The sequence below is a fragment of the Triturus cristatus genome, chromosome 4_1, assembly GCF_964204655.1.
Source record: "Triturus cristatus chromosome 4_1, aTriCri1.1, whole genome shotgun sequence".
NCBI classification, from domain to species: Eukaryota; Metazoa; Chordata; class Amphibia; order Caudata; family Salamandridae; genus Triturus; species Triturus cristatus.
Genome location: NC_140585.1, coordinates 884,811,686 through 884,825,412, shown reverse-complemented (window position 1 = coordinate 884,825,412; position 13,727 = coordinate 884,811,686). Strand labels below are relative to the sequence as shown.

The 13,727-nt window shown below is 43.5% G+C and overlaps 1 protein-coding gene across 1 annotated transcript in view; it reads right to left on the bottom strand.

Annotated features, from left to right (window-relative positions):
- Positions 1–13,727, bottom strand: part of LOC146855720 (uncharacterized) — a 350,281-nt gene that overhangs the window by 163,161 nt on the left and 173,393 nt on the right. The gene's annotated exons all lie outside the window — the stretch shown is intronic.

The window sequence follows — 13,727 nt, the reverse complement described above, 5'->3', positions numbered from 1 at the left end:
ATGGTATCTGATGATAGAATGTATGTAAGGGAGTATAGAAAAGTTGAACAGTGGGAGTGACCTGGAGCCCACTCTTGGTTGGGATTCTATAAGCATCAATACCAACCTCCATGTCATTGAACACCCTTCCCTCTTCTGACCCCTACCAAGATGTCAACCCTTAACAACAAACTACAACCACTGCACAAGAGTCTTGTCAGACTATTTAGTAACTCAGACAGAGACCGCGGCACTATGGTTATCTAAGAATGTAAGGAAATAAAATCTCCCAGAAGTATAGAGAACAGAACAAGGCAATCACCCAAATCTTGCAGCCTATCTTATCTCAGGATGACCAGAAATAACTATACAAAACATTTACTTGGCAAAATCCTCATACACAACTCCTCGTTAGACAACTAACAACCTCTCAAATGCCCTCTTTGAATTCACAAAATCACCCAACAGGTCTTCAACTACCATCACCTTTGAAGAATTCAAAGTAAAAGCAATGATTCTGTACATTTGACAAGAAAGTAAAATCTATTCTTCCTCCAGTAAAAAAACTACTGATATTACACCTGCATGTGCAAAGCTCAGAACAATTGGCCAATCTTCTCACAAATGTCTGAAAATGAACTTAAAAACCTTCTTTATGTGAAATTTGTCAACCACTTCACTGATACAGTGTCTGGAAAGATTGCAAAAGAGCTCTCCTGTCAGATCTACCTTTAGACCCGGTTAATTAACTTTCCCCTCTCACAAGCCCCCCTCTCAGACTGCCTTATAATTGGCCACGCCTTACCGCTAAACCCTATAAGTGCAGCCAATGGTCGGCCTACCTTCCCAGTGCATCTGTCGGCCACTGGCCAACACTAGGGAGGTATTAATGGCCCCTCGGATACTCTGCACCAGAGGGAGTCCTTTATTCTTTTTTTTTCTTTTTTTTAACATCAGGCTGCTCAGAAAGAGCCTGTTTTTACTTCTTCCTGCAATGGCTATCAGCGCACAGGCCACGCTGACATTGTTACAGAAAAGTGGAAGTAAAAACGAGCCGATGGGCTCATTTTACTTTCACTGAATCAGTGCTCGGGGGGCATCTCTTAGTCCCGATCACCAATTCCTTTGAGAGAGTTATCATATGAGAGGGGAGAATCACCCTTTCCCAATGCTACCTCTGCCCAGTGGATCCCTGCTTGAGGATCGCCACATAAGAGCGATCCCCAAGTAGGGATCCACCCAATAGTCACCAGGAAAGGGGGGCAGCGGCACCTTACAAAAGAAACCTTTACAAGAAACTGTTCAAACTGGGGTCAATGGGAGTCCACTTGCAAGGGTTGCCATTGAGCTTGGTTTGATCCTTTTCTGTTGCAGGCACTAGGCCCGGCCACACAAGTGGACAGTCTTTTTATAGTCACCAGTGGGGCAATACTGGGTGGTAGGAATTTTGTGGATTAACAAAAATGTAGGGGAAATGTGTGCTCTCAGTCAAAGTTTGAGATTTGCAGAACATTGTGGGTAAGAAAACCTCATGGGATCCAAGCAAGACACCACCCCGGGATCCCCCATTTGTCTAGTTTTCAAAAATGTCTGTGGTACGCAGATTTGCAAGGGTGTCGCCATAGTACGGCCTGAAATACAGCAGCTACCCCAATTGTTTATCTAGCAACTTAGTTCTGTGTGGCCTTTTGTTTCGTTGGGTACCGTTATTATCGGGGGACATGTGGGAATTCAGAGTGGTAGGAAATATGTAGATGTCTGCAGATTCCAAAACTTTCCATCACAGAAACATGAGGAAAATGTGCGTTTTTTTTAATCCAAAGTTTAAAGTTTGCAAGGGCTTCTGGGTAAAATTACCTAGTGAAAGCAATGCAGTAATGGACTCCCCTAGTTATCTAGTTTAAAAAAAAAGGTGCAGGGACGCTAGGTGCTGGCTGAGCTAGGGCTCGAAATCTACAGCTACCCATTTTGTAATTTAAAAAAAGGCTCTGTTTTGAGTGGAAAAATGTGATGTATCGAAGTCGCGTTATGGGCTGTATCCTGTAATGTGAACTAGGACTAGCTACACAAGTGAGGTACCATTTCGATCAGGACACGTGGGGGGGGTGGAGGGTGGGGGGTGGGGGGGGGGGGGGGGAGAATGGTGGATAGAAGAAGTTTGTGGCTCACCAGAGATTCCAGAACTTTTCACCACAGAAATGTGAGGAAAATGTTTTTTTAGTCCAGGTTTGAGGTTTACAATGAATTTTGGGTAACCAAAACCTGGTGAGAGCCATGGACGTTAGCTCACCTTTGATTACCTCAGGTGTCAAGTTAACGAAAATGTGTAGGTTTACTAGGTGACGGCTGAAGTAGGGTCCAAAATCAACAGCTACCCATTTTGCAAAACAGACCCCTTTTTGCACCGAAAAATGTGATGTATCCATGTTGCGTCTTTGGCCCGTTTCCGGTCACGGGCACTCGGCCCACCCGCACAAGTGAGGTACCACCTGTATGTCAAGACATGTGGTATCACAGAATAATAGAGCATTTGTTATTAACAACTGGATTTCACTGCATTTGTGCCTTCCAAATTTTACGCCAGTGTGTAATAAAGTTGGCTTTTTGAAAAATACCCTCTAAATAATACACTAGTGCGGGTACACAAAAAAAAACAAAAAACAGATTTACAAATAACCACCGTTCCTAAATGCCACATCTTGTGCCCTTTCAAAAATTCACAAGATTTCCAAGATACTCATTTTTCACCCTGCATATTTCACCATATGAATTGGTACACAATGAAAATACAATGTACAGTGCAGCTCAGTTGTTTGCTTTGGGCACCTTGGGTTCTTAGAGAATCTACAAATCCTATATATCCCTCCAACTACATTAGTCTTGCAGACAGAATGGTATATTGTTTCTGTAAATCAGCAATCGTGACAAAAAGTTATAGATGAAAACGTGGTCACAAATGGCAGTTTTTCCCCTACTCATTTTCACATTTCGTTATTTCAATAGTTTGTTTCTTTGAGAAAACACTGGGGGATCTATACGTAGGACCCCTTGCTGAATTTAGAATGTTATCTACTTTTAAAAATGTACAGCTTTTCTGGATGACCCATGGTTTTCACATTGGTTTCCACCACAAACTGAAAGTAGGTTTAGAGCACAAAAATAGGAAAACTGGGCTCTCTTTGAAAAATTCCGAAACAGTGGTAACAAATGAGTTTTTTAAAACTCAGTTCTGCAGGTTCCTGAAAGCTGGGAAGATGGCGACTTTAGCACAGCAAACCATTTGTTGACGACATTTTTAGGGAACAAAACAGACACTTATCAGGAGCACTCAAAATCTAGTGCTATTTTGCCTATTTTCTGGGTCCCCTCCCCCACAAACCTTGGGGAGTGTAAAGGTACACAGGATGTTATAAAAAAAGGGATGCAACTCTGGCATGGATACCTTATATGGAACAAAAGTTATGGAACCCTAAACACAAACTACACCAAATAGCCAAAAAATGGCTCAGCACTATGGAAATAATGCACAGCAGTTTAAAGGATTAAAGAGGCCTTCGGTGGGTGTAAAATATATCAAGAACGTTTTTCCCATCTCTGGTATACTATTTCTAAGAAGAGTGCTAAATCGTTGTGGGCTGCAGCAGCTTTTGCACACCAAGATCAATTATCTTATCAAATACTGTCAATACGGATTCCATTAGTGTTGCCACACAGATACTGCCAGTTGATGACTATGCTCTACAACACTGGAAACTGAAGCCTATTAGTCCTCTTAGACCCTTCTGCTGCCTTGAACATGGTCAATCCATTGAGCAACAACCTCAAAGAGAACCGACATCGAAGGATTTAAATGCTTCTTAATTGGTTTTCTTCACATCTTTCCAGGTGGGTCAAAACAGGTAAAATTTGGAGATGTGTCTAAGATACCACAAAGTGTTCTCCACAGCTTTACCCTTTCACGGTGGCTGTTCAGGCTCTAAATGGAATCTCTCTGGGTCATCAAGAACTTTGGCATCCTCCAGCATCAATACGCTGATGACAATCTGCTATACATATAGGTTTCCTTTCCCTAGCAACATTGTTCTTCTCTCAAACACTGTAGACTGTTGAAAGATCGATAGGATAGTCACCATCCACTTAAAACTCAACCCTCAAAAGAGAATCGCTCATAATCGCACGCAAGAAGTCCAACCTGCCAGTGGAGTCCTCTTTCCACTCCCCTGACTGCATCCGAACCATAGTCGGCGATGATAAATCATTGGGAGTCATGCTCAACACCATACTTAAGTTCCAATCCCAAATGAAGACCCTGGCCAGACGGTCTTGCTTCCAACTGAGATCACTCTGGGATAGACCTTTTATTCCAGAGGAGGATCCCAATTAGTTTGTTCAAGCCCTAGTTCTCTATTGGCTTAAATACTGCAACTCCCTCCTCACAAGCCTACCCAGAACCCACCTTTCCCTCTCAGAGCAGTGTTTAATGCTGCAGCTCGATTAGTCTCCAAAAGCAAGAATTTAGATCATATTGCTCTCATGCGTTTAACCTTTCCAGTGGCTTGAAATTCAAGTTAGCATGCGTCACCCACAAAGCCCATTATACAACAAACCTCTGCAAGCTGGCTGAAAAGCTGAAGCTTTGATTATCAACTTCTCTTGCGTCCCTATAATTCATTGCTACTCAAACCCCTGCCTTCAAACAAGAAAAAACAATGCCAGATCTTCTCTGGAAGCGCAACAAGACTTTGGAATTAACTTCCTACGGTCATTCAACTATTTCTTGTTTATCTGTATTCAAAAAGGAACTGAAATTCCTTGCGTCAGAGGTATTACGTTGTGGTCCAATTCATTTGTACCTTACTGAGATCCAATCAACCTGCTCTTCCCTCCTTTTTTGGAAATATCTATTTTTGTCTTTTAACCCCGCAAATACTCGACTATTAATTTATGCTACATTTTGCTGGTCTTCTCACCCAATTGACAGGAATAGCTTGGACATGTCATTGTAGAACTAGTTTTATGATCTCTCGCACAACAGTATTTTTGCACCTCAATGCCCTTTGGCCATGTCACACTTCTTAAAACTGCATTTAGAAACTAAAACAACAAGAAGTGAAGAATATTTTTGAATTGAGGGGTCCCGGGATGATATTGGGGCAGGGAGATTTAAAGGTTGCAGTACATTATGCATTATGTAGGCCTGTAATTTCATGTACTTGTAGCTATGCCTGAGAATACAAGTCCTATTTCTGAAAATCCAATAATGCAAGTTACTGGGAGGTTACACCCCATTGATAGTGGTTTCTAATATCAGTTAAGTCAAAGAAAGTCAACCACTACAAAGAAAGTGTCACCAATGAAGGAATGAATAGTAAATCTGCCAGAAACCTTATCTATAATTGATACACACACCATGGATTCAGCCTAAAGCATTGTACATCAATGTGGTGTTGACATTGTCAACTTAAAAACACAGAAGTGAGCCAAGAGCAGATAGTTACCGAGATGCTTTTCTTGCAAAGCTTACTAAGAATTATCGACCGCGATATGATGAGTCGCATCTTAAAAGGGAAGTGGGACGTGAAGTGGCTTCTTCCAACCTACCAGATCTTATGAACTACCAAAGGAGCACAAGATGCAATAAACTGCTTAGAAAGGTTGTATTGATTAACTCCCAAACTGAAAGGATATGAGCTATTGTTCCAACAGGGAGTCCATTCATTGGAAATCCAGGTCTCTAGAGGTTTTGAAATATATCAAGTGAAAACATACTGAATAACTACAGATAACAGCCATTGGAGGTAAGCACATCAGTATAGGCTTTGGAAAGTGTGTACGGAGAGAAGTGATGTCAATGAAAGGGGGGGGTCAACTGACCAGCAGAAGGAAGAGCGGCAAAGGAGCGGATGAAATTGGGCTATGCACAATCTAAAAATCTTTTCAGCCTGTTTAGTAATTTGATCCCTTTCCTCAGACACTTTACTTCTTTTAGAGTCACCCCTTAGTTGAGACTGACAAATACAAGTGTGGCTGTTTAATCTGTACTGATGTTTCTCTTAACTGTTAAATCTCCATTCTTTAAATCTGCATTCTCCACAGTTGCTGTCTTGCTGCACTTTATTGGTCATGGTAGTCAGAGCATTATCTGTGTTTAACAAGATAAATCTGAGTATTAATAATTTACACCTTGGTGGGCCCACTGGATCACCACTTTTCTTCTGCACTGGTGCTTTTTTGAAAGAACTAGCTGGCAACACGCACAACTGGACTGCTGAGCAGTTTCATGCTTTTTTGTGTGTGAAAGAGGTAATACCGTTTCACCACGAGAGGATCAGAATTGTGAGATACCAATCTTCATTTATGTATTAGTTTGGCAATGGCATATGTGTAACCTTTCAGCTACTTCAGAGTGCAGAATGGGACAGGAGGACTATTGGGGGTGAAGAATGGAATTGGAGGACTATCGGGGTCTCAGAGACAGTATAAGGGGAGAAATTGTCACATCGGGTAAAACGGACCCATAGCCAAGATGCTGCGATTAGGTCACCTACAATTTATAAAAGACTGAATAGTTGCGTTAGACCTTGTTCAGGGGCCACCCGGCAAACAGGGGATACAGAGTCAACTGTGGGGGGGTGTTTAAGTGACTTACCCCTGGTGTCCCAGGACCTGGCCCACTATGGCTCTGCAAATTTGGCCAGGCACAACCTCAGGGTAGCGAGGGTAAGCAGTAACCGGCTTCTTAGGTAGGTAGTCTGGGGTGCTAGAGTTCAAAAGCCAACCAACAGCCCAATGAACTCTCATTATTAGTCTTTTAATCACAGCTGTACTAAATACTACTCCACCCCAATAGTTATACAAGTCACTCTCTCTGAGCAGGGATCTCCTATAAGGTGCTACATGCTCCCCTCTCTCCCTACCTTCCCTTCATGGGTGATCCGTAGTTCTGAGTTACTCTCTCTCTCCAGAAGTCCGGCATGAATTTGGCTCAGGCCCACTCAGTCACTTAGCCCTACCCGCTTGGATAATGGATGGCACATTGAGTCTTAGAAAGGGCAGCATTCCTTCATGCCTCATGTGGGGGCTTCAGCGAGCAGACAGTTCACAGAATCATGAAAGAAGCTGGGTGTGGGCTGCACCGGTCAGTTCGCCCTGCAGCCTCAGTCTGTGAAACCATGGGATTGGTGCAGGTGCATACCTGCCATTGGTCATCTCCAAAGGGGCTCATTGATGTGGCCCTGCCAGGGCAAAGGACAAATGCAGTCTGGGCTGAGCCTACTTCAATCGCATATGTTGCAGCACCCATCGAAGCCTTCGGTACTCATACACCTGCAGTCCGGGCCTATGGCAATCACACAGTTTCAGTCCTCATCAGGGATCGTGAGCCCCATCATGCAGCTGCAGCCCTGCTTGGGCTCACGATCCTGGCATTGCCATTTCTGCCAGGAAACGATAGGAGAGACTAGGGATTCTGCAAACTCCTTCCTTCTTTCAGCATGCAGACCGTCTTCTAGATACTTCAGGGCAGATTCACAGTCCTTCAAGTAGAAAGTACAGACTTCAGAAAAATCAACTTCACCTGTGAGAGAATGACCGTGACGCATACTCCAGCCCTTGGGTACTCTGCAGAGCACTCACTTCTCTGGTCCTAAAAGACTTGGAACTTGCACAAAGTGGGGTGGTTTGGATCCCACAATTATACAAAACTTAGATGGGAGATGTAGATTCACAGTCTCAAACAGTAGAATTAGTTTGGGATTGTTCTTATTTCAAGTGTCTTCGGCAGGCTCCTATCCAGACACAGCATTTGTGGAGAGTGAGGTTTTTGCCACAGCAGGTAGCACTGGGGCTATCTCCACCTAGGAGCATCCACAACAGAGGCACAAACATTTGTGAGGGTTCTGAACCTGGCTGCCATCACTCAAGGACAGACTATCACCTAGGAGCTTCCTCACCTCTGACAGATTGTTTTTCTAGGTTACTATATTGAACTACCATTATTAATGATGTATTCTTCACAAATATTAAATGATCAAGGTTTTATTTATCCCCCTTTTTCAATTTCCTGCTGAAAGCATCTCTGTATTCTAGTCATGCTATTTCTTCACGTTTTTTAGGCAGGAACAAATTAATTTAACTTGTCAATTCTTGGGTTCCTTACTTCCTTCAAAAGCATAAATAGGACTGCTGCCTCACAAATGTGGAGGAAGCTGCAAGTCCAGGCCAATCACAAGTGCATTACTTCTCTTTAAGAAAACTAGATTCAATCTTTATTTTCTTTCAGATGGAAGACTACTCCAAGAAGTAATGGACAAGGAAAGTCCTGGATCACTGGGTTCACCGCAGCAGATAACAGGTAAGTTGATGAGAACACCAAAGCACCTTTGCTGCTCTGAAAGCCAATCAATGCCCTTCAGTTGGGGCACAGTGTACATGAGCATTTAAGATCTTGCAAGATCAGTGGCGATTTCGGGCTCCAGTTGTGAAGTAAACAACATTTTTCTCTTAAGCCCACTAACCATCCTTCATGCTGGTAATTGCAGAAATAAAGAAGTTTCCAAAAGAAAGAACTGCTTAAAGTGGGCTAGAATGAAGGTTGAAATCTGGCGAGTCAATGGAAGATTTGTTCAGCGCTACACCAAGCGCCATGGGTGTAGCATCAAGGTGTGTAAAATTATAATGCCAACACAGAGATTGGTACAGTTCAGTAAACAACAACCATGACAATTGCTCAACAATTTATGACAAGGGCACCCAAAAAAGCTAACAAAAGGAATGCAAGGGAGGTACTAGGCACTGTGGAATAATCTGCTGTTATAATCCTGACATTTTTTGCTGTGATTTGGCAGCAAAGATCAGATCCAGGATAGGACCGTGCCCACTTTCTGCCCATTTTTCTAGACAAACAGTTGTGTAGTCCACGGTGTTATACAAAATCAGTTAGTGAAGGAGCTGGAGTGTGTTTGTCTTCATCCAACAAGAGAAGCAGCACCTCCTTTTTTGGCCGTTTCGGTGAACTAGTGGATCTAAACCTAGAGTGGTGGTCATGGAGAAAAGACTTTGGTTTCTCATATCTCATGCCCTCCTCTTCGAGGATCTTGCGGAGAGGTGGGGTTCGATTTAAGGCTATAATTAGCCAAGATCTTGGGGTTAGTACAGGGGTTTTCAGAAGTGGGGTGAGAATAGCATGTTTTAGAGCAGCGATTCTTAAACTGGGGTCTGCAACAACTACTTAGGGTGTCCAAAACACTTATGAAAATGAAATATTAGCAGATTAAGTTACTTTCAGTAACGCCTTTTCTGATAGAGACGAACTGCAGATTACCCACTTTTTGAATATTACCCCAGGTGTCAAACTGGATCTGGAAATTTTCAGCAGTACCCCGTGCGTCAGTGAGGTGGGGGTCGGTCAACATGCGACTACAGCAGTGTTGCTCTACACTGGAAGTGACGCATCAAGTCGTATGTAGGCACCCCACCCATGCACACTGACATCAGTGGCCTTCTTGAGCCCAACTGCAGACTGCCTTATTGAAGTGTGCAGATTTGTAAGGTGGGACATTTTTAGTAGGAAATATAGTCCAGTTCACAGAACTTGGAAACTCGGAGGGTCCATGAGGAATCTGTGGTTAGACAGAACCTTTACCAGAAATAGCGTACCGAAGATAAGTTCAAAGGATTAGGTTACTTAGCCTGCGAGCATCTGTTCTTAGTATGTAGTGTTGGAGATTCATTTGCTTTGCTTACTCTGCCACCTAGTGTTGGTCCTGGATATTTGCAAGTCGTTTTTCGAGTCACAAGGTAAGGAGGCTCATCCTCTTGGTAATAGTGCGCATAGGCATCGACTCCATTGTTAGATTTTTTTCACCCAAACAGGGTGAGAATGGCATATAAGTAAGTGTAAGTAAAGAGATGTCCATGCATATGAAAATATAAATTAGAACGACCATAGATGTCCTGAGAGGAGGGTGGGTGCATGTGAATCTACAGCACTACATGCCAAGAACAAATGCTTACAGGTTAAGTAACACAAAACGTTTGAGTCATGTGTGGCTGTAGATACAAATGCTTTGCAATGACTGTATAGCAAGGCTCTTCAAAAAGCTGTGGCTAACCGGTGGATGTTGCAGTTGTTTGAAAAAGTGTAAGTATGCCCACCTGTCCTACATTAGTTTGTTGGCATTCTGAAACATGCACACAATAGTGCTTGGTAAAGGAGTGTGGTGTAGCCCATGAGGCTGCTTTACAAATGCCAGCTATGGGAATGTTACCTAAAAAAGCCATAGATGCCCCTATTTTACAAGTAGATTGTGCTCTAGGGGATATAGACAAAGTACTTTTTGCTTTGAGATGGAATGTCCGGATGCATTTAAAATGATCAATCTTGAAATGCCGGATTGGTTAAATAGCTTTACTTTATGAGACGAGCAAACGCAACAAAGAGTTTTGTGAAAATCTTTGGTCATGTCAAAACAGTACATTAATGCTGTTTTTACATCTAGTGTATGAACAGCTCTTTCGGCCACAGATTTTGGTTGAGGGAAGAAAACTGGTAGTTCAGCCGATTTGTTAATGTTGAAAGGAGAAACTAACTTTAGGAGGAATTTTGGGTTGGTACAAAGAAGGATAAGTTACTTACCTGTAATCCTAGTTCTCTTCCAGGGGTACAAAGTCATAAGCACATGAATATTCCCACCCATGCGCGGGACCCCGGAAACATGTGTGGAATATATATATATATATATATATATATATATATATATATATATATATATATATATATATATACATACACACACACATATACATATATATATACATACACACACACACACACACACACATACATACACACAATGCAGCCTTCCTTATACCAAAAAACGCAGAGCAATGTTGTAAGATGTTGTAAGAATTTCCCTTGCATATAAATACAATTTAAATAAAGCAGGGAGGAAAAAACACATTTGAAAACTGCTTTAATGCAGAGCAGAAATATAATCCTGCAAAGAGGAATGAAACAAACATTGCCTGCACATAGGCTGCATTGCAGAAACAGTGTAGAAAGCTGAAAAGCTAACCCGCAAAATAAACTGGCACCGTGCCTTTAAGGCAGCCATGACCCCTAGCTTCCCATCATGCCTCAGGGGTGACAGTTAGGTCAGGTCTTTGCGGAGACCCGAAGGCCATGGCACAAAGAGATGACCTGTATCTTGATCACTTGTCCAGGGAGGTGGGTGGGTTGCTTATAACTTTGAGAAGGATACCCTTGGAAGAGAACTAGGATTACAGGTAAGTAACTTATCCTTCTCTTCCAGGGGATCCTCATCAATAGTCATAAGCACATGAATAGAATAGCAAGCCCATCCCCTCATCCTGAGGGCAAGTGACCAGAGTACAATAAAGATACTTTGTAAGAAAAAACCATTACAAAGACTCCAATCAAGCTAGCATTGGAACAGATTCCTCAAGGAGGCCTGGCCTACTTGGGTATCCGCTCTGGAGTCAGAATCCAGACAGTAATGCCTGGTAAACGTATGGACCGATTTCTAAGTTGCAGTTTTACAAATCTCGGCCATCGGTACATTGTGTAAGAAAGCTGTTGTAGCAGCCTTGCCCCTAGCAGAGTGAGCTTTAAGGGAGGCTAACAAAGGCTTGTTCGCTAATTGGTAAGCCAATTTAATACAAGATACTATCCACCTTGAAATGGATCGTTTGGAGGCTGGAAAGCCTGTTCTAACAGAGCCGTAGTTTACAAACAATTGGTCAGCCTTTCTAATGGATTTCGTTCCCTCCAACTAGAATATGAGAACCCTCTTGAGGTCTAATGAGTGAAGAGACCTTTCTGCTGGTGTAGCAGGATTTGAAAGAAAGAGGGGAGAGCGATTGTCTGATTGACATGGAAGTCGGACACCACTTCGGGAAAGAAGGAGGGGTGAGTTCTCAATACCACCCTATTGTGATGGAAAACCATATACGGTTCCTTAGAACAGAGTGCTTGGATTTCACTCACTCTGCATGCTGATGTAAGAGCCACCAGAAAAGCTACTTTCCATGTAAGGTGTTGCAATGTGGCCTTATGAATAGGTTCGAAAAGAGGTCCCTTCAATTTTGATAAGACTAGATTCAACTCCCAAGGCGGAGAAGGAGGTCGGACAGGGGGATAAACCTTCTTCAACCCCTGACGGAAGTCCTTGACCACCTGAAGTTGAAAGAAAGAAGGTTGGTCAGGTGATTTTCTATATGCTGTGATGGCCGCCAAATGCACTTTTATGGACGTGTATTTCAACCCAGATTTGGCCAAGTAGAGCAGATACGGCAAGATTACGTCTTCTTGCCCGCTAACTGGACTCCAACCATTCCGTATACACCACAAGTAAAATCTTTTCCATTTAAAAGAGTAAGAGGCTCTTGTGGATAGTCTGACTCCCTCAAAATGTCCATGCAATCCTGAGGGAGGTTCAAATGTCCGTACTGCTGGATCTCAGGGGCCATGCTGCCAAGCTCAGAGAGGGAAGGCTGGGGTGCAGAATCTTCCATCTCATTTTGGTCAGAAGGTCCGGCCTGCACGGGAGTCTCTGATTCGGACAGATCAAGAGCTGCAACAGGTCCGGATACCACCATTGACGTGGCCAGTCCGGTGCTATGAGGATCATCTTTATCCTGGATCGGATGAGCTTGGTCACCACCTTCGGGAAGAGAGGAAGGGGCGGTAAAGCGTATGCAAACGTCCTGGACTAGTCTATCAAAAAAGCATTCCCTCTCGTTCCTGGTCGGTAAAATCTGGACGCGAAGGCGAGGCATTTTCTGTTTCGATCGTCTGCAAAGAGGTCGATGGAAAGATGACCCCATTGATGAAAAATGTCCGCCACCACTTCGTCGTTGAGCACGGAGTCTTCTTGTTATTCGAAGTGTCGACTGAGGGCGTCTGCTCGCACGTTCTGTTCTCCTGGCAGATGCACTGCCGTGATAGAGAGGTTCCTGGCCAGCAGCCAGTGCCAGATCGCCTGGGATTCTAGAGACAGAGGGTGAGAGCATGTTCCACCTTGTTTGTTCAAGTAATACATGGTGGTTGTATTGTCCGTTTGTATCAGAATGGATTTGGACTGAATCGACGGATGGAATGCCTTGAGGGCTAAATGAACCTCCCGCAGTTCTAGCATGTTGATATGATAGGTCTGCTCCTTGCTGGCCCATCTGCCCTGAGTTTGTAGTTGACCCAGATGCGCCCATCTGCCCTGAGTTTGTAGTTGACCCAGATGCGCTCCCCATCCCTGAATAGATGCATCCGTGATCAGAGATTGTTTTGGCAGAGGTTGATGGAGTGGGACTCCCACCAGAAGATTCTTTGGCTGAAGCCACCAGAGAATGGACTTCCTTGCTGTTTGAGAGAGGAGAATTTGGTTGTTCCAATGACCCGAGTATTGGTCCCATTTGTCATCCAGATCCTGCTGCAAAGGTCTCATTCTCAATCTGGAGTTGGGTATGAGAAAGATGCAAGAGGCCATCGACCCCAGTAGGGATGCCACTTGCCCTACTGATGGTTGATGTGCTTGAAGGATTGATGTTGCATTTGTTTCTCATTGATAACAATCTCTCCTCTGAAGGAAACACTTTTCCGAGGTCTGAGTCCAGGGTGGCACCCAGATAGTGGAGCGATTGAGCTGGTTGATGAATGTATTTTTCCACGTTCACATGAAGGCCTAGGCGTTGAAGGAGATCCAGGCAGATATGAAGGTACTCTTGCACCATGT